The 21,486-nt window shown below is 36.9% G+C and overlaps 1 long non-coding RNA gene across 1 annotated transcript in view; it reads right to left on the bottom strand.

The window, feature by feature from the left end:
- Positions 1–1,088: 1,088 nt before the first annotated feature.
- LOC127683485 (uncharacterized) overlaps positions 1,089–21,486 on the bottom strand; it is a 91,584-nt gene continuing 71,186 nt past the window's right edge. Inside the window, exons 3-4 of the long non-coding RNA XR_007977560.1 lie at positions 6,166–6,339; positions 1,089–1,761 (exon numbers count right to left, since the gene is read on the bottom strand). This is a non-coding gene — a long non-coding RNA (uncharacterized LOC127683485). The remainder of the gene's footprint in view (positions 1,762–6,165; positions 6,340–21,486) is intronic.

The following is a 21,486-nucleotide window of genomic DNA, read 5'->3' as shown; positions in this document are numbered from 1 at the left end:
TGTACACAAGTGGGAATCCATGTAAGCCTCTTGACCTCATAGTTTCCAAATTAGTATGAAGAATCAAGAAGCAGCTACAATTCCTACTAATAGCAACTACTAATCAGGGGAAACTACAGGTATTGAGTACCTCCTGGTTGGTGATTCTGCACATCCTAGAGAAAAGTGCTGTGATTTAATGAAGCAGTATACAATGTTACACTCTAACTTATGCCCATGGAGGTGTTTTCTGGGGCCACATCATATATAATCTCTACTGACCATGATCATAGCCTTCTTATTATTCTAGAAGGTACGAAGTTCGTATTGACATTATCAAGTAAATAATTTGTGATATGTTCTTATATGTTTGTAAATGTTTTGAGGACAGAAATCAGTAATACAGTTTATTCAGTTTGGGGGATAAATTTTCTGATCATCTTTAAATAGTATTCCTGATGATCCACTTCAAATGTTGTGAGAAAATGAAATGTTCAGAAGAGAATTCTTCAGTACATTGTAGTTACAACCAATTGGGTAAATTTGGCTTTCAACCCTGATCAGTCAGTGTAAGCTCCCCATAGAAAATGGTAGTTTGTGTCTGACTGATGCAAATTCAAAATTAGTGAATATCCTGACTGTTTATCCATCTCCTCACCATTCTTGTCATTTCTACTCATCTCACCTTAAGTCCACACTTGGAAATACTTACACTTATTAAAAGATACTAATAGACTCATTTGAATTAAAAAATGCTCTATACTGATAGTGTGCCTTTTAATGAAATTGGTGTAAGTGAAATTCATTTTCAGATTTGATAGTAGAAGAAAGTATAACGAATCTTTTTCTTGGTATGGAAAGTATGGAAATAAAGCAATATGGTTACTTATTAACAAAATCACGAGGAGAAATCATGAAACACATGGCTTTATAAAAATGCCATAAATATGCATACACACACATTTATAGCATAGTCATTCTAAAGATTCTCCAATCAGAAAATGATCAGGCTATGTCTATTTGTGAGCACCGATAAACTAGTATCCAGTAACTTCTTTCAACACAAACTTTGTTGAATTCCATCTACTTTGGCTTGAACTGTGCCTGAGTGAAAAAAAAAAAAATGGAGAGGTCCTCCTCTGCTCTGGGGCAGAAAGAACCTGGGTATTTCTAAAATTAATTCCCACTACAATGCAAATCAAACTAACAGAGATACTTGATTCTCTTTCTAGGAATAAGAGAAAGTTTAAGATCAAACATATAATCCCACTGAATTACCTGTGTGTGTGCCGTGGATGATGTGGATATAGTCAACCTGGTCAGGATAAATGAAAACTGTACTTGCAAGACATTTGCCCTGTTTTGGCCCACTGGAAAAGTTTTTTGGCCACCTTTTGGTAAGAACTACAATTTGGGATTGTATTCTCAGACAGATAGCTACAGAAATTGTGGGGCAACTTAATGTTTCCTAATTCACAGGATAAATAATTAACCAGAATATTTGCATTACAAGAATCCAGTTTGGTCTGGTTGTATACAGGTTGCCAACTCCAATTTCCCCCCTTTATGGTGTCCCTAGTTGGTCCATACTTTTCAAAACATACATTTCACACGTAAGTATATTATTTAATTTTTGATCCAGGACTCCAGAAGATTCATCAGGACTGCAGAAGATTCCTCGGGTAGAACAGATGGACATTGTCTTCTAAGCAGGACGTGGACAAAACAAGGACTTAGCATATCTTCCACGTTCTTTTCCCTATGATTTCTGGTATCTAGGGCCTGAAAATACAAAAATTGATTTCTCTCTAATAATACTGCATATTTTACTTAAATTTGACCAATATCTCCAATACTGCCCAGTTTATTTCCACAAAACTAGTACTGAATTGAATACATAAAAATAGTTACTCATAGAATGCTCAAGTATTTGAATATCTGGTGTCTAATGTTCAACTGATAAGGATAAAGGCCAAGGAGTAAGGTTCTACTGCATCTGCAGATGACAGACACACTGCTTATTTTGATATGCTGGATCTCGATGTCCAGGCTCTTCTAAGCCTTCTTCTGTTATCATTCCATTCTTTTCACTCCCAGCTCATCACCTCTACATCTGCACTCAAATTTGTTTGTTTAGTCACCTTAGTCCTATCCCAGCACCCTAAATCTACCATCAGCTTAATTGTGTTTCTAATCTCCTGCCTGCTACCCCAGGCCACTTAGGGAAGCAGCCAATGGCCAAAGCACCTTAGATCTCACATGGCTAGTGACTCTTCCTCCCTCTGTAGCATGGGGAATCTTTTTCTCCCGCCTTGCATCTGCTAGCCTTCCTGTGGTAAAACTGGAAGTCCTCCCTATCCCACCCAGCTCATTGGCCACTAGCATCTTTATTGACCTATCAAGAACCAATTGTGGAACACGCCCTGCAGTATTCACAGGCAGACTCCTTATCAAAGCATCATAACCAACCCCTACTTATCATCAAGTACCTATGAGGTTTCCTGCTATGTCATATGTCACTATGTCCCTTTTTATTTTAGTGATATTATATGTGACAGTATATATGTATGTGTATATATATATATATACACATAATATGCATATATGTGTGTAGGTATGTATGTGTAGATTGTGTGTCACAGGCATACTCCACCTGTCTGATAAAAATGGTTGTAGGCAGAGATAAAAATGGTTGTAGGCAGAAAATAGAGTAGGTGACCAGTTAATGGTAGAAACATGAATATGCCAGTCTTTGGATAAGAATCAGTCCATAGTTCTACAGGAATACAGCTTGAATTATGGATATTAGAATCATGGCAAAAAGGAGAATAAAATTCTGTGAATGAAAGATCTTTATAGCATAGGATAATTATTTTCAGAAAGAGGAAGCTATGTAACCATTAGCTTACAGATGAAAAAACTATACCTGATATGGGGTTGTGAGCATGGGCAAGAGGAATAGTGCATTGGGTGAGGGATACTGTTTGAATCAGAAATACATTGATCAACAAGATAATGTTGATGACTATCAGACACTGAATATGTCAAATATCATTGAGGTATAACTCATTCAATATATAATTATCAGTTATAGAATGTTAGCATTGTGAATTCATCTTTAATCCATCTTGAATTAGAGTATTTCATGCTACAGTGGAATAGTGGTGAGCTAATTATTAATTTGTACCAGGAGAGTTGATGTGATGGCTCACATAGATGAAGCACTAGTTTCTAGTCTTGTATGCTAGTTCTGTAATTCACACAAGGAAATGAACAGTATTTTTTTCTTAAACAGTGTTCATCCTGAGTTAAGTGCATTCTAATGAAAGGTCATATAACTTTCCCATGGTTTAGTGCAAATAATGACACCTTTCTCTATGTCCTCATGGTAAGAGGACACTGCCTTAATTATCCCTTTATACATAGGAAACTAAAGCTAGGAGTAATTGTTGGCACAGCCTTAGTCATACAGCTCTTAGAACACAGTCAAGTCTTAACATTCCCAACTAGCTGTCAAACTGTATTCAACTTCCTGTTAAAAGTGTTCCAGTGAAACATGTCATTCAGAAAAGCAGTCATGTGGAAAATACCATCTACAGTACACCCTCATGAGGGCCATTGGCTTATAATAACTTTTATGAACAATAACCTTAAAAGTTTTAACCATTGTCAAGACCCTTATCTTGTTTTTCACTTTTAACATTGCAGTTCGAAAGAACAGAAAGATCACTGGTACTATTTTCTCAAAAGGTATTTTATTTGTAATTATACTTTAATTCTGTACTGATATGGGAATTGCAGTTTATTATTCATTTCTTTCTTAAAAATATATTTCATAGTCTGTCTCCAAATATGTTGCTGATTAGATGATCACTGGATAGTGCTTTAGGTTCTCCTGCCTATTGTATATTTCATTTAAGGTTTCAGAAGTCCTGCATTCATTGTCTCCTCTTTATATTGGAGCAAACAGTACTCTTCAGTCTTTCTTTGTGATCGACTCCTTAGATGTTACTGTGCCATGTCCATTCAAACCCTCTGCTACTTCCTCCTTACTTTTTTTGCCTTTTCTTTGTATATTAGCCACAGAACTTTCTCCAGAGTCATAGAATTTATGGATTTTTTCTATATATTAAGGGAACTTTCAGTAATGACTTACAACTGTGGTCTAACTAACCCAACAATTGGCAGCTGTGAATAGGAAGTTGCAATATCTAGTACTTGTTCAGTCTATGAGGCTAATTTCTTTCACCTGGTCTAGTGTATATACTAGAATCTTGAAGAAGTAGATATCAACAAATGTTCTGGCAGTAAGTGCAAGCAAGCAAAGGAGAGTGAGTCTTCTTTTCCTAATGTCCTTATGGAGGTCTCCATCAGAAGGTGTGGCTCAGATTAAAGGTGTATCCCACCCTGCCTATATTGGGGCCTTGCTTTGTCCCAGGCTGGCCTTTAACTCAGATTCACTTCCCTCAGTGTCTAGGGAGTAAGGGTGGGTGTGTTCTACCTTGCCTGGGCCTAAGCTTTTCATGGCCACTGTGTCTCAAGTTCTCCATGTTGAGGTCCAAGCCAGAAAGAAGCTTGTGTCTTCCAGCCTCCAGATCTGGTTCACAGGAATGCTCTCCATTTTAGGCTTGTAGTTCATTCCAGATGGAGTCAAATTGACAGCAACCTCACAAACAAAAAGTTCTGAGGACTGGCTGTGCTTCCCAGGTCTATGTGCTATTACCTGACCATGTCTTTGGCTCTGAAACTCTTTTAAATATTCCCTTATCCAATAATGAATATTGCTGAAATACTTGTCTTATATTTAACACCATGATAATTCTTATAAACTATTAACAGTGATTAGCTTAAAAATGAGCTACTAGCAAATTAATTTTACTATATTCTGTGTTTTATTGTATTTGATCAGATCTACTAATGAAGCCAAGATGGGTATCCAGAAAAATTTCTCACTGCAGATATTCATTGAGGATATCCCAAACTGTGATAGTGTATGTGAATACAAAACCAAACCTGATATTTCAAGTTCATGACTTGCAGAGAGACAGGCAGTTTGTAGAGTAATGGAAGTGGGAGACATAAGAAGTGTGTGGAGGGGAGTCATAGAGAGATTTATGTATATAGAATATATAATTTTATGGCACGCACACATGTGTCTTTTACATGTGATATACAGAAAGCACTATGGGGCAAGATTGATCCAGAAGCTAAAGCATAAAAGAGAAGAAATAGTTTTTCTTAAGTGACTGAAAATTATGTCAGAGAGTTGCATCAGCATACATTTCCAAGTCAAGCAGTATTTTTATAATTAAACTGTTTTTTCCCATGAGTTATTATTGCTTATATAGTAACTCATGGGTTGTTCAACTATTATTTATTTTAAAATATTTCTGTCTAGTCATAAATAAATGCTATTATATAAGATAACCATAAAGAAATCATAAACAGCAAAATATTATCAGGAATTAATTTGCTCTCCACATCCATATGTTCCATACCATCTTACATCTGTCCTCTGCTCTTTCAGTATGCCTCTGGGCATCTTCACACCTGCTTTGGAAGACTAACTACAGAGTCACAGCTCTTTATCCTAGTATTTATTTGAATATTCTAGGCATAGTGATATCTTTTCATGTAACTTCTATGTAGAAATCAGTTTTACCAATTTACCCTTGGTGTGCTCGTGTGTGTGTGTGTGTGTGTGTGTGTGCGCACATGCGTGTGCGTATACATGTGTCTTTGTGTATGACTATGTATGTGGTCATACATGTGAATTTTATCATTGAGTTACACACATACCTATTAAATAATTGTCTGTTTTTTAGTACTTCTATTATTATTTATTCTCACTACTGTGTTCAGTGCATATCAGAAATTTAACTGTTATGTAGCATGCAGAGCAATGAAGACCATCCCTACTGTAAAGTAGAAGAGAATATAGCTCAGACGATCACAATCTCTCTGACTTTTATAAATGCAAATTGGTACAAAATGTACCTAGAGTTGATATTCTAACATGACACTGCATGTCACTGTTGAAATTGCACCACACTTACCAAGTTGTATATAATGATCACCACACAATTTGATATTCATATTTCCTAGGTCATAGAAAATAGTAACTAAAGAAAGAATTGTAGTATAAAAGTAAATATTAACAAGTGACATACATTAGGAAACACTTACCACCTTGGCTGAAACAGATGTGTCCTCAGGACAAAGAAGCGGAGAAGAGCAGAGTCCTGTAGGGAACTGCTGTCTTGCCTCTGATGCTTGATTTCACCTATGGCAAATGCTCAATATTGTATATGAGCAATCTTCTGGATGTCTTTCAACACAATGATGACTTAGATCTAATTTCTGTAAAGCAAACATTTTTTACTGATTTTTATCCACGGCTCTAGTATTTTCATATTTTACCCTGCCATAATTATTTACAACCTTTTGTGTAGTTCAGAAGATTGGTAACAGGTACCTTTTAGCTTTTCTTTATGTGATATGTTTATTTCCCCTTTGTTCTTGAAGAGTTGTTTTCTTTTTTCTTTTAGTATTAGATACATTCTTTATTTACATTTCAAATGATTTCCCCTTTCTTGGTTCTCCTCTCCCACCATCACCTAAAGTCCCACAAGCCATCTCCCCTCAGCTCTTCCCCAATCAACCTCCTCCTGCTTCCCTGTCCTGTTAATACCCTACACTGCTGCATCAAGCTTTTCCAGGACCATGGACCTCTCCTCCCTTTGATGTCCAACAAAGCCATCCTCTGCTGGTATGCATCTGGAGCCATGGGTACTGTGTGTACTATCTGGTTGATGTTTTGGTCCCTGGGAGCTCTGGGAGTCCTGGGTGGCTCATACTGTTGTTCCCACTATGGTGCTGCAAAGACCTTCAGCTCCTCAGGCCTTTCTATAGCTCCCCTACTGGGGGAGAAAGAAAAGAACCACATGGTCATTTCATTAGATGATGAAAAAGTGTTTGACAAAATTCTGCATTCCTTCATTCAGGGAGTTGGGAGCCAGGAAAGGGGAAATAATTTGAAATGTAAATAAAAAAATATATCGAATAAAAAAAGAATAAAAAAATGTCTTGGAATGAAGAGGAATTCAAGGCCCATACTTAAACATATTGAAAGCAACATACAGCAAACCAGAAGCCAACATCAAACTAAATTAAGTGAAACTTAAAGCAATCCCACTAAAATCAGGGACTAGACAAGACTGCCCTTTCTCTTCATATTTATTCAATATAGTACTTGAAGTTCTAGCTAGAGCAATTAGACAACAAAGGGTCAAAGGGATACAAATTGAAACAGAGATGTCAAATTATCACTATTTGCAGATGATATGATAGTATACTTAAGCGAACCAAAAAACTCCACCAGAGAACTCCTACAGCTGATAAACAACTTCACAAAGTGGCCAGATTTAAAATTAACTCAAACAAATCAGTAGCCTTCCTATACTATACACAAAAGATGAACAGACTGAGAAAAAAAGTATGGAAATGACACCCTTCACAACAGTTGAAGATTTGTTTTCAGAACACAAAACTATTCTTTTAATGTAAATAAATACCCTCTATCACTTTTCAGTCTCCATGTTCCCTCTCGAGTATTCAGCAATGGTCCTTCATATTTTTATCAATTCTCTGGATGTTTTATTTGACTTTATGTTTATAGTTTGGCTTTTTAGGTTTGAGAGTTCTTTTGAATTATCTATGTATTTCATTACACTTTCATTATACTATTATGATAAACTTGTACTTTTTACTATGGATGAATTAGGAAATTATTTTTGATATTCTTACTTAAAGATTTCTTTTCCTCCAAATTTTCCCTATTTTCTTATTCTTAGGATTGAATGTAGATCCCTCAGACTCTGTTTATATTTTAAAATACATAGATGCAGATGAATTTTCAATCATCTTTATTTGATAATTTCTTATAAGTATAGAAATCCACTGCCAAATCATCTGGATGAATCCCAAGATATCCCGAAACCTCTCCCTAAGTTGCACATGCCTTCTTCTACTCTTGACTTCAAATACAAATATATAAAATTTTGACTTTTTTACTTAATATTGCAGAGATAACAATTAACTGCACTGTCTTCATGAATCAATGCCTATGCCATGGCGTGAGGAGAGCATTTTACTACATGCCCAGGTGGTTTAAAGTAATCTGTTCTGAAATTCATTAGAGATAGCAACACCTCATTGTTTCACATCCAGTTTATTTATATGTAATTTCAATATTTACAGGGTTTGTATATTTATCCTTTTAGGATAAAAATGTATAGTTCCTTTTTTCTACAATAAACATTTTTATGTATCACTGAACAATTATTAAAAGCCTATTTTTCCTCATAGTGGAAACATGTGATCTAGTATAAAGTGAATATTATCTCTGAGAATTACTTACATATCCCTGGTTCTCCATGAGTCAAGAAATATATTAACATGTATAAAAACTCCCAGTTGTTTTTTGATTTTCATGCTTTACAAACAGTAGTTTTAGAACTATTTTGTTTAAAATTACATCACCACCATCAGGAAGAAAAGCACACATCTTTACAATCATTAGTTAGATCTTAATATGTTCCAAATGCATTTAGAATGCAAAATTTTAAAATAATGTCTAATAAAATCCTGTCTGAATTATTTTTCTATCTCATGTATGGCTTCTATAATACTTTGTTGTTTTAAAATTTTACAGAAGTTTTCAGATATTCATCAAAATATCAAAAGTTTTACTTTTCTTTAAATTAATTATGCTTACTCTGTGTGTGTGTGACTTAATGCACATATGATTTGTTTATGTGGTGTTGGAATTTGTTCTTCTAGCATATATGATTTTTGAGCCATGAGCTATATTTTCATCCAGAAGTTACTAGCTTACATTCTGAGCTAATACACACATTGGTTCCCTACTATTTACATTGCAACCAGAAGAACAAAGATGTTCTTCCTCATTCTAAGATGTTTTTGCATAATTCTTAGTCTATAGATAGCAAGATATAGCATTAGTTAGTGTAAGGTAACCTTGTTCATAACATTGAAGTAACCTGTCATGCTGCAGTATTTTATTCATTACATTTATAATAACTTCATTATAGCCTTCAGGCACACTGATAACCTCATTAAGATGGAGTCTCTGATCTGACAAAAGAAAATAACAGATTTTTCTGTGTTTTTCACTTGAGAAACTTAATTTTCTTAAAAAGAGAAACAAAATAAAATTCTGAATATATTGTTTCTGTAGAAAATAATGGAAAACAATATTTGGGTAATCATTACACAAAATCCTACTAGCTAAAGTAATTTTTTATTGATTCCCAACAGTCACATGATAGCTTATAGTTATCCAAAACTATAGTTTCAGGGGATCAAATTCCCTGGTATGACCTGCTCTGTTATCAGGCTCAATATGGTACAACAGTATACATCTGAGCAAAACAGTTACAAACAGAAACAAGTCTAAAACTAAAATGAAAACACATTCATAGAATAATTCAGTGTCTTTGAGGATACTGCGGTCACAAGCCTTTTTTTGTATGTGTGTCTGAAGATTTCATGTAAGGGGCAAGAAATGCAGCAACTTTAAATCCTATTCTATTTGTTTGGTTTTGGAGCTTTTGCTCAGGATATAAAATCTGAAACAGTGGTAGGTTGGAGCAAACATCCCCCAAGGTTCTACAATGTGGCTGTGGACTTTGATTGTACATTGTTTTTTTTGTTGTTGTTGTTGTTGTTTTTGTTGTTGTTTTTTGGTTTTTTGGGTTTTTTTTTTTTGTTCTTTTTAAAAGTCATTCCAATTATCCATGAAATATATGGTTACAGGAAGTTCTTCACCCCCCAAGCTACCCCCACTCCTAAGAGGAGGATGTCTGAATCCATGGCCTGAGTCCACACTGGGAAGTTGACAACTTTGCTTCTATGTAAATTGTGCTGCATTTTTTTTTAAAATCTTCTGCCTTACTACTTCTTCCTTTTTGTTTTTATCTTCTGAATGGTCAGATTTTGTGGTCCCACTTTTTATTTTGCCACAACTTGATGTATGAGGGTTTGGCCTCCCTGGGTGTGGGTTGAGGTGTTGTGGCAGCCAGGGCTGTCTTTTACACTGACTTGTGACCATTTTAATAAAAGTGTACAATCTATAAACAAACAAATATATTCTGTTTATTCTAAACTATATAGATTCTGTTTTGTAATGAAAATTGTAAATGTAGCCATATGTGAGTCTATGGGAAATATGCAGTTCCCAATGACCAGCAATTTGCCCACAGAATGAGAGATCATATTCAGATTATTAGAGACTTCCTGACTAAATCACCAGGTATTGCTTCTATTGCCTTTTTAAAAAATTTCTCACTAAAGAAGGTTTATGGGACATATGGGGAGGGGGGATCCGGGAAAGGGGAAATCATTTGGAATGTAAACAAAGAATATAGAAAATAAAAAGATTAAAAAAAAGAAAAAAAATCTCACTAGCTAAATTATTGCCAAATAAATAATAGAACTAATGCTCAGAAGCATTTGAATAACATTTAAAATTCCAAGATCATCAAGGATGCTTGCAAGGGTTATCTTTTCAAAGTTAATAAAAAAGGTGACATTCGAATGCATAAAGTGACCTACAGACAAGTGACAGTAACAGTGTCTCTTGGAGATCAGAGAACTTTGTTATTCAACTTTTTCTCATGTATTATGAAAGGACTCTGGTGATATTTTGATTATTTGAAGGAAACTGAAACTGAACTACTTTAATTTTTCTTCAGTATTTATTTTCAGGATTTTAATACACTGGATAATAACCAGCTCAAACCCAACTGACACATTTGACTTTATTATTTCTATTGAGTCCAAGCAGGTTTGGAATCATTCAGTCCTTACTTCTTCAATCAAATGAGTGTTAAAAATACAGACATGTGCCAAAATCATCTGGTCATTTTTATAAGATGGACACAATAGCAGTACTCAGTCAGTGAAAAGAGAAATATAGATTGACACATTCTGAATAAATTGAGTGAAATCTGTGAACTTGATATCAGTTTAATTCTAAATTTGGAAGATCTTTGTAAATCATGAATTTTTCTGAAATCCCAAGAACTTAATGCTCTTGTTTGTTTCTCAGTATCATTTTGAATGTGTACTACAGGCCATATGCCTAAAACATGCAGGTCTTAATACTGTCAAAGTAGAGTACAACAAATGTGCTCAGATCGATCTATATAAAGTGATAAATTGAATATTTTCCCTGTGGTTTTAGAGTTCTCAGCTTACACATCCTTACTTTATCATAATATTCATGTCAGTCTCCTAATGTTTAGGGTGCACAGTCTACATTGTCCAGAAGATGGTTGAGACATAAAATAGAGCAGTCCTTGCCAAATCCCATTTGAAGGGTTGCTCACACTCATTATGATTAGTTTCAATTTATATTCTTATTTTCTTCTTTTTTTCTTTTTTTTCTTTTCCAAATTCTTTGTTTACATTCCAAAATGCTTTTCCCTTTCCCAGTTCCCTCCTCCCCATATGTACTATAAGCCTTCTCTATACCCATACTCCAATCACCTCCCTCCTTTTTCTCTGTCCTGGTACTCCCCTACAATGCTGGATCAGGCATTTCTAGGATCAGGGCCCTCTCCTTACTTCTTCATGGGAGTCATTTGATATGCTAATTGTGTCTTGGGTATTCAGAGCTTCTGGGCTAATATCCACTTATCAGAGATTGTGACATATACCCAGAGGATTCCCCAGCATGTAATAAGGGCACATGCTCCACTATGTTCATAGCAGCCTTATTTATAATAGCCAGAAGCTGGAAAGAACCCAGATGCCCTCAATGGAGGAATGGATACAGAAAATGTGGTATATTTACACAACTCAGCAATTAAAAACAATGAATTCATGAAATTTGTAGGCAAATGGTAGGAACTGGAAAATATCATCCTAAGTGAGGTAACCCAATCACAAAAGAATATACATGGAATGCAATCTTATTTTCTTCCTATAGGGTATAAGTATCCACATGATGTCATAATGACCCATCTTCAATACACCTACACTAGATTAAATTCAAAAAATTCTACAGCTTTTCCCATCTTGCCTGGGTTGTTTGGGAAAGACCTAAACTTGGATGAAGAGGGGCAATTCCTCTTAAAGCCCTGATACTCAGATATAAATAAAAGCAGCAAAGCAAGTCCTCCACCTTCCTTCAAGTATCATCTGAGTTCCGGTTTCAATTTCCCATGAAATATCAATGCATGCTGACATTTTCTTGCTTAGGGGAGGGGCACTGCAGAAAACAAACCTAAAACCAAACAATATGCCCCAGGTCCAGACTGAGATCTCTATATTTTGACATCAAGTCTAAACTTGATTTTTGGGAGACTATTTCATTTGTTCCAGACCGATAGTCAACATAAACTGGAATGCCAAGATGCTATATGTATACAAGTGTGTGTGTACATATCTTTTGTCCCATTAGAATATGATTTCATGTAGTTTCATGATTAAAGCAGAGAATTACCTGAGAACTGCATTTAAAATATTGTCCTGTAAGAGGAACAGTAAGATATATGTATGGAATTGGAGATAGTCTGGTTCAGGCTAAATTAGAAGTAACCTTAGTCTCCAAGCTCAGACTCTAATCTCACTTTCAATTCACACAAAAGGCATATTTTTGTGTGCCTTCTACACCTGCAGTTGGATTTCAAATAGACCTAATATTTAAGTTCTGGGGCTTTTGAAATTGTTTTAAGGACACTTTTTTCCAAAAATAGAATAATTTCATTATTTTCCCTATTACACCTATGTATCCTCTTAATTGCTTTTAAGTTCTTGTTTTTCTAAAAAAAAATCATTGTGTGTATGGGTGTGTGTGTGTGTGTGTACCCGAATACATATCAATACAGAGACATACAAACACACACTAAAACTGATATATCTTATTCAGTCTGTATCATATTATTTAGGTTTTTCAGGCCTTATTATTTTATTTTAGACAAATAGTCAATATGTTCTACATTGAGAAAGAGTGTTTAATTTATATTTTGTTATATGACTCCTTTATTTACTTTTAATACTTTTGTTTTAAGTACCATATATAAGTGTTCATTATGGTCCAGTTTTTCAAAAGATGTCTTTTAGGAGAAAAATAAACTTTGATCTCAGCTTTGAACTTACACTACAGGAACTAGGGTCCAGAGTTTGACAAAATAGGCACTCATGTATACATTCTCATGAAGGAGACATAATGCTAATGATAGAAATTTAACAATGGTTCTTCTAAAAGCTCATTAAGAAAACAAAGAATTGGAAAAGTTTTACTATGACATTTGAAGAAAATATAAAACGGATTGATGTGAATAAAAATGAGGGTAGCTATGACAATGGATATGAATTAGTGATACAACTGCCTGTACATAGTTCAGGGAACTTGCTCAATTGCATATCATTTATCTTATGATGCAGTGCAACATAATCTGGTGAGAATTCCCATGGCATCATGTCTTAGATACATCTCACAGGTTAATAACAATGTAGAGTATAGGGAAGAAGAATATAAAGATGCTACAGGACGCCTAATCCATGACAACAGGGACATTATGCAATTGAAATTTGGTTTTTAAAAGAGCCATATTACACGATTCCAGGTAATGATCTTATCTCCTCCTTAGAATCAAAGAAAAGACTTCAAAACAAAGACTTTATAGGACATCACATTTCCATGGGGGCTCCGTGCCCCACCAGGGCCAAGAGTGCACTGTCCTGGCAGTTAAAAAGAAAGGAAAACTCTATGGAAAAGAGCTGAGTTCGATTTGTAATGACGGAAAATGGCCCACCGCAATTCTGGTAAGACTCACATGATTCAATTCTGGCTTTCCTAAGGAAAAATCTGATAAGACCAGTGTTGCCTGATCTTTCAGAGTTAACAGTAGGGTGAGATTTGTACAAGTAAAGAATGAGAGTCCAAACCAGTTTGCAGTCCTCCTTGCCCGTGCCAGCCCTTGCTCTGCACCTGTGCACACCATTGGTCTGCTTCTCCCAAGCCAATAGTGCTCGGTGCTGCATAAAAAGTGACTGGTATTTCCCTTTCTTACTCTCAGGACATCCTGTCCCTCATAAGGGAAAAAGGCCCCACAACAGAAGGCATATTCATCACATCTGCCAATGAGATATCATGCAAAACACTAAAGGAAAAGTTGGGTTCTGGGGAAGAGGTAGATATAAAAAAAATCACTTGTTGCATGACGTGGCCTGGATCCTGAAGATATGGAAAGTCATAGGATCATTCACCCTCAGGATTCTTCTGAATCTACGTAAGTAGTTTCCCTCATCATGCATTCCCTTGAGTGATAGTAGCTATCTAGAAGAGAAATCTGGAAACCAAAAGTTTCCTCTGCTATTTACAACATAAAGAATACGGAATCAAAAAAATCCAGTCAGAAAGAGCAATAAAGTAACTATGTATCTTTCATTTGATTTTTCATGTGGCCATGTGGAGGGTCACTTCATACATGCATATGAGTGTTACCTGGTATGAATGCCTAGTCAGATCTAGTTGACTACCAGTGTTCCTCATTCTCTGTCACAGGAGAATAAGGCTCAAGTCATAGATGCCAATAAATAAGAAACGCCAAACAAACAAACAAACAAACAACACCCCAAAAAACTTAAATAACTGCAGGAGAACTTTGATCAACAGGCAAAAGCCATGAAAGAGAAAACACAAAAATCTCTTAAAGAATTACAGGAAAACACAAACAAACAAATGATGGAACTGAGCAAAACCATCCTGGATCTAAAAACAGAAGTAGAAACAACTAAGAAATCACAAAGGGAGACAACTTTGGAGATAGAAAACCTTGAGAAGAAATCAGGGGCCATAGATGCAAATATCAACAACAGAATACAAGAGATGGAAGAAAGAATCTCAGATGCTGAAGATACCATAGAAACCATTGACTCAACAGTCAAAGAAAATGCAAAATGCAAAAAGTTTGTATCCCAGAACATCCAGGAAATCCAGGACACAATGAGAAGACCAAACCTAAGGATTATAGGTATAGATGAGAGTGGCGATTTACAACTGAAAGGGCCAGCAAATATCTTCAACAAAATTATGGAAGAAAACTTTCCCAACTTAAAGAGAGAGATGCCCATGAATATACAAGAAGCCTACAGAACTCCAAACAGACTGGACCTGAGCAGAAATACCTCCAATCACATAATAATCAAAACCCCAAATGTACTAAACAAAGAAAAAATATTAAAGGCAGTAAGAGAAAAAGGCCAAGTAACATATAAAGGAAGACCTATCAGAATCACACCAGACTTGCCACCAGAGACCATGAAAGCTAGAAGATCCTTGGCAGTTCTCATGCAGAATCTAAGAGAACACAAATGCAAGTCAAGACTACTATACCCAGCAAAACTCTCAATCACCATAGATGGAGAAACCAAGATATTCCATGACAAAACCAAATTTACACAATATCTTTCCACAAACCTAGCTCTGCAAAGAATAATAGGAGGAAAACTCCAATACAAGGAGGGAAACTACACCCTGGAAAAATCAAACCCAAAAGTAGATAAGCACTCAAATATAAAAATAACATCAAAAATGACAGGAAGTAATAATCACTATTCCTTAATATCTCTTAACATCAATGGACTCAATTCTCCAATAAAAAGACATAGACTAACAGACTGGATAAGGAAACAGGGCCTTACATTTTGCTGCATACAGGTGACACACCTCAGTGTCAAAGACAAAAACTACCTTAGAGTAAAAGGCTAGAAGACAATTTTATAAGCCAATGGTCTTGGGAAACGAGCCGGAGTAGCCATTCTAATATTAGATAAAATTGACTTTCAACCTAAAATCATCAAAAGAGACACAGAAGGACACTTCTTGCTGGTCAAAGGAAAAATACAACAAGAAGACCTCTCAATTCTGAACATCTATGCGCCAAATGCAAGGGCACCCTCATTCGTAAAAGAAACTTTATTAAAGCTGAAAGCACACATTGCACCTAACACAATATTTGTGGGTGACTTCAACACTCCAGTCTCCTCAATGGACTGATCAGGAAAACAGAAACTAAACAGGGACACAGTAAAACTAATTGAAGCTTTGGACCAATTGGATTTGACTGATATTTTTTGAACATTTCGCCCTAAAGCAAAAGAATATAACTTTTTCTCAGCATCTCATGGTACCTTCTCCAAAACTGACCATATAATTGGTCACAAGACGAACCTCAACAAATATAAGAAGATCGAGCTAATCCCAAGCCTCTTATCAAATCACTATGGAGTAAGAGTGGTTTTCAATGGCAACAAAAACAACAGAAAGCCCACATACGAAGAGGGGCTTCTGGGCGGCCAGCGGGGAGAAGTCGGTGTGCTCCAGTGAATCCAGCGGGCCCCAGCAGGAGCGTTCAGGTGCCTGCTTTGGGATCTGAACAGCCAGGGCGACAGCACTCGGTCTCCAGGAAGTGCAAGAGACTCGCAGTGCAGCTTGCTCCTGTGGCCCAGAGCTTGGGTCCCAGTCCTGAGGCCTCTAGTGGGAGCCCTCAGCTCTCTCCACTTCCGGATCCAGATTAGCCTGGGCGGCAACACTACATCTCCAGGTCCTGCAAGAGGCAAGAGGGGCTTCCGAGCGGCCAGCTGGGAGAAGTTGGTGTGCTCCAGTGAATCCAGTGGGCCCCAGCGAGAGCCTTCGGGTGTCTGCTTCGGGATCTGAACAGCCTGGGCAACAGCACCCTGTCTCCAGGTAGTGCAGGAGGTAAGCTGTGCACCAGAGGCCACCTGGGAAGGGGCAGCTTGCACTGGTGAGTCCAGTACTGACAAGACCAACTAACACCAGTGAGAACTAGATGGCAAAAGGCAAACGCAGGAACGTCACTAACAGAAATCAAGGCAATGTGGCAACATCTGAACCCAATTCTCCTCTACCAGCATGTCCTGGATACTCCATCACACCAGTAAAACAGGATTTGGATTTAAAATCACTGGTCATGATGCTGGTACAGGAACACATGAAGGACATACTTAAAGAAATTCAGGAGAAAATGGATCAAAAGTTAGAAGCCCTTGCAAGGGAAACACAAAAATCATTGAAAGAAATCCAGGAGAATACAAAAACCAATAATGAGGAAATGCAAAAAACACTTAAAGAAATACAAGAGAACTTTGGTCAACGGGATGAGGTCATGAAAGAGGAAACACAAAAATCTCTTAAAGAATTACAGGAAAGCACAAACAAGCAAGTGAAGGAGCTAAGCAAAACCATCCAGGATCTAAAATCAGAAGTAGAAACAACTAAGAAAACTCAAAGGGAGACAACTTTGGAGATAGAAAGCCTTGGGAAGAAATGAGGGGACAGAGATGCAAATATCAGCAACAGAATAAAAGAGATAGAAGAAAGAATCTCAGATGCTGAAGATTCCATAGAAACCATGGACTCAACAGTTAAAGAAAATGCAAAATGCAAAAAGCTTGTAACCCAAAATATCCAGGAAATCCAGGACACAATGAGAAGACCAAACCTAAGGATTATAGGCATAGATGAGAGTGAAGATTTACAACTTAAAGGGCCAGCAAATATCTTCAATAAAATTATGGAAGAAAACTTCCCTAACCTAAAGACAGAGATGCCCATGAATATACAAGAAGCCTACATAACTCAAAATAGACTGGACCAGAACAGAAATACTTCCCGTCACATAATAATCAAAACACTAAATGTTCTAAACAAAGAAAGAATATTAAAGGCAGTAAGAGAAAAAGGCCAAGTAACATATAAAGGAAGACCTATCAGAATCACAGCAGACTTTTCACCTGAGACTATGAAGGCCAGAAGGTCCTGGGCAGATCTCATGCAGACGCTAAGAGAACACAAATGCCAGCCAAAACTACTATATCCAGCAAAACTCTCAATCACCGTAGATGAAGAAACTAAGATATTTCATGACAAAACCAAGTTTACTCAATATCTATCCACAAACCCAGCCCTACAAAGGATAATAGGAGGAAAACACCAATACAAGGAGGGAAACTTCACCCTGGAAAAAACAAGATAGTAACCTTCTTTCATCAAACCCAAAAGAAGTTAAGCAATCAAATTTAAAAAATAACGTCAAAAATGATAGGAAGTAACAATCACTATTCCTTAATATCTCTTAACATCAATGGACTTAATGTCCCAATAAAAAGACACAGACTAACTGACTGAATACGTAAACAGGACCCTACATTTTGCTGCTTACAGGAAACACACCTCAGGGTCAAAGACAAATACTACCTTAGAGTAAAAGGCTAGAAGACAATTTTACAAGCAAATGGTCACAGGAAACAAGCTGGAGTAGCCATTTTAATATCAGATAAAATTGACTTTCAACCCAAAGTCATCAAAAGAGACTCTGAGGGACACTTCCTGCTGGCCAAAGGAAAAATACAACAAGAAGAACTCTCAATCCTGAACATCTATGCCCCAAATGCAAGGGCACCCTCTTTCGTAAAAGAAACTTTATTAAAACTCAAAGCACACATTGCACCTAACACAATAATTGTGGGTGACTTCAACACTGCACTTTCCTCAGTGGACCGATCAGGAAAACAGAAACTAAACAGGGACACAAGGAAACTAATTGAAGCTTTGGACCAATTAGATTTAACAGATATATATAGAACATTCTATCCTAAAGCAAAAGAATATACCTTTTTCTCAGCACCTCATGGTACCTTCTCCAAAATCGACCATATAATTGGTCATAAGACAGACCTCAACAAATATAAGAAGATCGAAATAATCCCATGCCTCCTATCAGATCACTATGGAGTAAAAGTGGTCTTCAATAGCAACAAAAACAACAGAAAACCCACATACATGTGGAAACTGAACAATATTCTACTCAATGATACCTTGGTCAAGGAAGAAATAAAGAAAGAAATTAAAGACTTTTTAGAACACAATGAAAATGAAAACACAACATACCCAAATCTATGGGACACAATGAAAGCAGTGCTAAGAGGAAAACTCATAGCCCTGGGTGCCTCCAAAAAGAAAATGGAGAGAGCATACATTACCAGCTCAATGACACACCTGAAAGCCCTGGAACAAAAAGAAGCTATTTCACCCAGGAGGAGTAGAAGGCAGGAAATCATCAAACTCAGGGCTGAAATCAATCAAGTAGAAACAAAGAGAACCATACAAAGAATCAACAAAACCAGGAGCTGGTTCTTTGAGAAAAATCAACAAGATAGATAAACCCTTAGCCAGACTGACCAAAGGGCACAGAAAAGTATCCAAATTAACAAACTTAGAAATGAAAAGGGAGATATAACAAAGGAAACTGAGGAAATCCAAAAAATCATCAGATCCTACTACAAGAGCCTGTACTCAACACAACTGGAGAATCTGGAGGAAATGGACAATTTCCTTGACAGATACCAAATACCAAAATTAAATCAGGACCAACTAGACCATCTAAACAGTCCCATAATGCCTAAAGAAATAGAAGGAATCATAGAAAGTCTTCCAACCAAAAAAAGCACAGGACCAGATGGTTTCAGTGCAGAATTCTATCAGACCTTCAAAGAAGAGTTAACACCAATACTCTTCAAACTATTCCACAAAATAGAAACAGAAGGAACACTACCCAATTCCTTCTATGAAGTCACAATTTCGCTGATATCAAAACCACACAAAGATCCAACAAAGAAAGAGAACTTCAGACCAATTTCTCTTATGAACATTGATGCAAAAATACTCAATAAAATTCTTGCCAACTGAATCCAAGAACACATCAAAACGATCATCCACCATGATCAAGTAGGCTTTATCCCGGGAATGCAGGGTTGGTTCAATATACAGAAATCCATCAATGCAATCCACTACATAAACAAACTCAAAGAAAGAAACCATATGGTCATTTCATTGGATGCTGAAAAAGCATTTGACAAAATTCAGCATCCTTTTATGCTTAAAGTCTGGGGGAGAACAGGAATTCAAGGCCCATACCTAAACATAGTAAAAGCAATATACAGCAAACCGGTAGCCAGCATCAAACTAAATGGAGAGAAACTTGAAGCAATCCCACTGAAATCAGGGACCAGACAAGGCTGCCCCCTTTCTCCTTATCTTTTCAATATTGTACTTGAGGTACTAGCTTGGGCAATTCGACAACATAAGGAGGTCAAAGGGATACAAAATGGAAAGGAAGAAGTCAAACTATCATTATTTGCAGATGATAGGATAGTCTACCTAAGTGACCCAAAAAACTCCAATAGAGAGCTCCTACAGCTGATAAACAACTTCAGCAAAGTGGCAGGTTATAAAATCAACTCAAGCAAATCAGTAGCCTTCCTATACTCAAAGGATAAGCAGGCTGAGAAAGAAATTAGGGAAATGACCCCCTTCACAATAGCCACAAACAGTATAAAGTATCTTGGGGTGACTCTTACCAAACAAGTGAAAGATCTGTATGACAAGAACTTCAAGACTCTGAAGAAGGAAATGGAAGAAGACCTCAAAAAAATGGGAAAACCTCCCATGCTCATGGATCGGTAGAATCAATATAGTTAAAATGGCCATTTTGCCAAAAGCAATATACAGATTCAATGCAATACCCATCAAAATCCCAACTCAATTCTTCACAGAGTTAGAAAGAGCAATTATCAAATTCATCTGGAACAACAAAAAACCCAGGATAGCTAAAACTATTCTCAGCAACAAAAGAAATTCTGGGGGAATCAGTATCTCTGACCTCAAGCAATACTACAGAGCAATAGTGTGAAAAACTGCATGGTATTGGTACAGTGACAGGCAGGAGGATCAATGGAACAGGATTGAAGATCCAGAAATGAACCCACACACCTATGGCCACTTGATCCTTGACAAAGAGGCTGAAAACATCCAATGGAAAAAAGATAGCCTTTTCAACAAATGGTGCTGGTTCAACTGGAGGTCAGCATGCAGAAGAATGCGAATTGATCCATCCTTGTCTCCTTGTACTAAGCTCAAATCCAAATGGATCAAGGACCTCCACATAAAGCCAGACACTCTGAAGCTAATAGAAAAGAAACTGGGGAAGACCCTTGAGGACATCGGTACAGGGAGAAAGTTTCTGAACAGAACACCAGTAGCGTATGCTCTAAGAGCAAGAATTGACAAATGGGACCTCATAAAATTACAAAGTTTCTGTAAGGCAAAGAACACCATCAAGAGGACAAATCTGCAACGAACAAATTGGGAAAAGATCTTCACCAATCCTACATCAGATAGAGGGCTAATATCCAATATATACAAAGAACTCAAGAAGTTAGACTCCAGAAAACCAAACAACCCTATTAAAAAATGGGGTACAGGCGGCGGGAGCGGCGGCAGCAGCAGCAGCAGCAGCAGTGGCTGGTCCAGAGGAAGGGCCATCAGCAGTAGAACTAAGCGGACAGGGTCCAGGCAGACCCGGCACCCATGACCACTGGCCATCGCTGGCCAGC

This window comes from Apodemus sylvaticus, chromosome 4 (genome assembly GCF_947179515.1).
Source record: "Apodemus sylvaticus chromosome 4, mApoSyl1.1, whole genome shotgun sequence".
Classification (NCBI taxonomy): Eukaryota; Metazoa; Chordata; class Mammalia; order Rodentia; family Muridae; genus Apodemus; species Apodemus sylvaticus.
This window is presented reverse-complemented; position numbering and strand designations above follow the sequence as displayed.